The sequence below is a fragment of the Chrysochloris asiatica genome, unplaced genomic scaffold, assembly GCF_000296735.1.
Source record: "Chrysochloris asiatica unplaced genomic scaffold, ChrAsi1.0 scaffold06175, whole genome shotgun sequence".
Classification (NCBI taxonomy): domain Eukaryota; kingdom Metazoa; phylum Chordata; class Mammalia; order Afrosoricida; family Chrysochloridae; genus Chrysochloris; species Chrysochloris asiatica.
In genome coordinates, this window is record NW_006414693.1 from 256 (window position 1) to 3,052 (window position 2,797).

The window sequence follows — 2,797 nt, forward strand, 5'->3', positions numbered from 1 at the left end:
GGGCTGAAATCATTGAGATGAAACAAAGTTAAATGCAAAGATGATGATCTTGTCTGTAAACCTTCACTCAATTAAAAAAAGTTAAAAAACAAACAATCCTCACAACCGGTTTAATAAATAACATCATGTATAATGGTAAAAACAAACAAACGAAATAAAAATTAGAGAAATGTTCTTTATTCTAGGCATTGGAGAATGATCAATTGTGCCAAATTTTAGAAGAAAAAGATTTGCTTCAAAAAGTGCAAATTGAGAGAATTTAAAATTTAACACAAATGCTTATGACCTTTTCCTTTACAACAGGAAATAAAGGTTAATAAAAAGAAAAGAGTTACTCTGTGTTTGCAAAATCAACAAAATAAATTTAATACGAAAACATATATCACAAAAAAATTACACAGGATGCTGTAACTTTACTAGGAGAAATCTGTGAATCTCTCTTTTCAGATGTTGATGTTTTCAGTAACATTCTTGATACAATAACTGTGATTGAGTGGAATCCAGCAAGAAAACTGCTACATCTGGAAAACCTAGAAAGTAAGTTGAACTCACGTTGTTCTAATAATGATGGTCTAACATAAGATTATTAACAAATAAAAAGATAAAAGGAAGAAATTGAATTGAAATAAAAAATATTTGAAGGAATTTTAGGATCTAGAGTGACAAATTTTACAAAGGCCAAGAAATGACATTAATTCATGTCATCTAAACTTAAAAAAAAAAAAAAAAAAGTTAAGAATGCAGAATTATATAATCAAGATCTTGAGGCTGAATCAAATTAGAAAATAGAACTACTTAGAGGAAAGGAAGACCAGACTAAGGAGCTGCAGAAATTCATAGACTAACAAAAGTCAGAAAATATGAAAATGAACATATACTCAAGAGAAAACACTGAAGATCTTAAATGAATGAAACAGACTGTTTGATGATGAAACTGTAATCCTTGATGCCAAGAGAGAATCAGAATTTCTTACAGGCAATAATCTAGAGGTGAAAGAGAAAATGAAAGAATTTATAAATACTTGAAAACATATGGGAAATGATATTCATGTATTTCAAAGCCAATTGGAGGAAAAAAGAAATGCAAGCTGATCTAGAGAAAGAGTTACAAACTGCTTTTAATGAAGCAACAAAATTGACCTCCTAGTAAATGGCAAAGTTTCAAATGACTTGTAACTTAGAATTGGAAAGAAGGACTACTGATCTCTAGAAAGAACTGACTAAAGAAATAAAGGAAAACACAGCTCTGTATAAAGTAGGCAATTTGCTCTCAGAAATGAAATCTGAGGTAGAAATCCTAAGGAAGGATATACATGATAATCCAAAGAGATCAATATATAGAGCAACAGATAAAGACCAACTTTTTTTCTCATGTAGATTATAAGGAAAATAGAATTCAAGGTTTACTTGAAGAAATTGAAGAAACTAAAGATTACTTAGCAACTGCCTAGCTAGGTAATCTTTAGTTTTCTCAATTTATGTAAGCATTGATCAAGACTTCCCAAAATTTAAAGGCCAGAGTATGGACTTTTAGTAAAGCATAAAATGGGCCTTGAGCAGAATGCAAGAATTAATCAGAAATCACGAACTCTCTCACAAAAAGCTAAAAATTTGATTTAAGTTTGAATGATGTGAAGACATGGATTTCTTACAAAATCCAAGAACATTGGCAGAAAGCATCTGAAGATTAATAAAGTTTAAATGAAATGGAAGAACTTAAGGAAGAATTAAAAAATATAGAAATTTCATTTTGAGGACAAAGGTATGCTTGATGCAAGCCATGGTATTTTCTATAGCCTGATATGCTTTTAAAGTTGGAAAATGAACAAGAAAGACAATAGAATAACTAATGCATTTGAATTATGGTGTTGGAGAAAAATATTAAAAGTACCATGGACTGCCAAAAGGACAAACAAATCTGGAGTGGAGGAAGTATAGTCAGAATGCTCCTTCAAAGCCAGGATGGCCACATTTCTTTCATATGTCAGACATATTATCAGAACTGACCAGTCATGCTTGGTAAAGTGGAGGACTGAGAAAAAGAGGATGACACACAACTAGGTAGATTGGAACAGTGGAAGTGGCAATGATCTCAGGAATAGCATTGATACTGAGGTTCGTATGGGACCAGGCAGTGTTTCACTTGCTTGTGCATCAGGTCACTATGAGTTGGTACTGACTTGACAGCATCTAACTACAACAAAAATATCAAAAACCAGGAAGAATAAAGAATCATTAGAAATTAACTTAAAAAGTAGCAAGAAACAGTGGCACAAAAAATGTGCCAGACCATTAACAAAGGAGAAGAAGTTTTAAGAATCTGTGAAAGGCTGGCATCAGTTGAAGAAAATCTAAAGGAAAAAAGCCAACAACTTCAAGACAAACATCAACAACTTCTTAGTGTAAAAGAATAGACGAGTGAGATGCAGAAAAGGAAAAGTGAAATGGACAATTTAAAGAACAAACTAAAGAGCACAGTATTAACATTGAGATGTGAAGAAATGGAGAAACTGGAGTTGAGTCAGAATCTTTATGAAAATAATGAAGAAATAATATTCTGCAACTAAAGGAAGAAATGTTCTAAGGAAACTACAGAAGTCATTTGAATGAGAGAAAGATTTAAGGAAAAAAAGTCCAATATTCAGAAAGATTTAAGGAAAAAAGTCCAATGCCGAGAGTCAAGGAAACAGCATAGTACTTCATGTGGAACAGTAGCCATTTCCTAATGTGAAAGATGTCAATGATATTCAGGAACTGGATGAACTGAAGCAATCAGAAGGACAATTCAAGACTAAGG

The 2,797-nt window shown here is 32.0% G+C and overlaps 1 pseudogene; it reads left to right on the top strand.

Annotated features, from left to right (window-relative positions):
- Positions 1 to 698: 698 nt before the first annotated feature.
- On the top strand, positions 699 to 1,730 carry LOC102839206 (annotated as a pseudogene).
- The last annotated feature ends 1,067 nt before the right edge of the window (positions 1,731 to 2,797 follow it).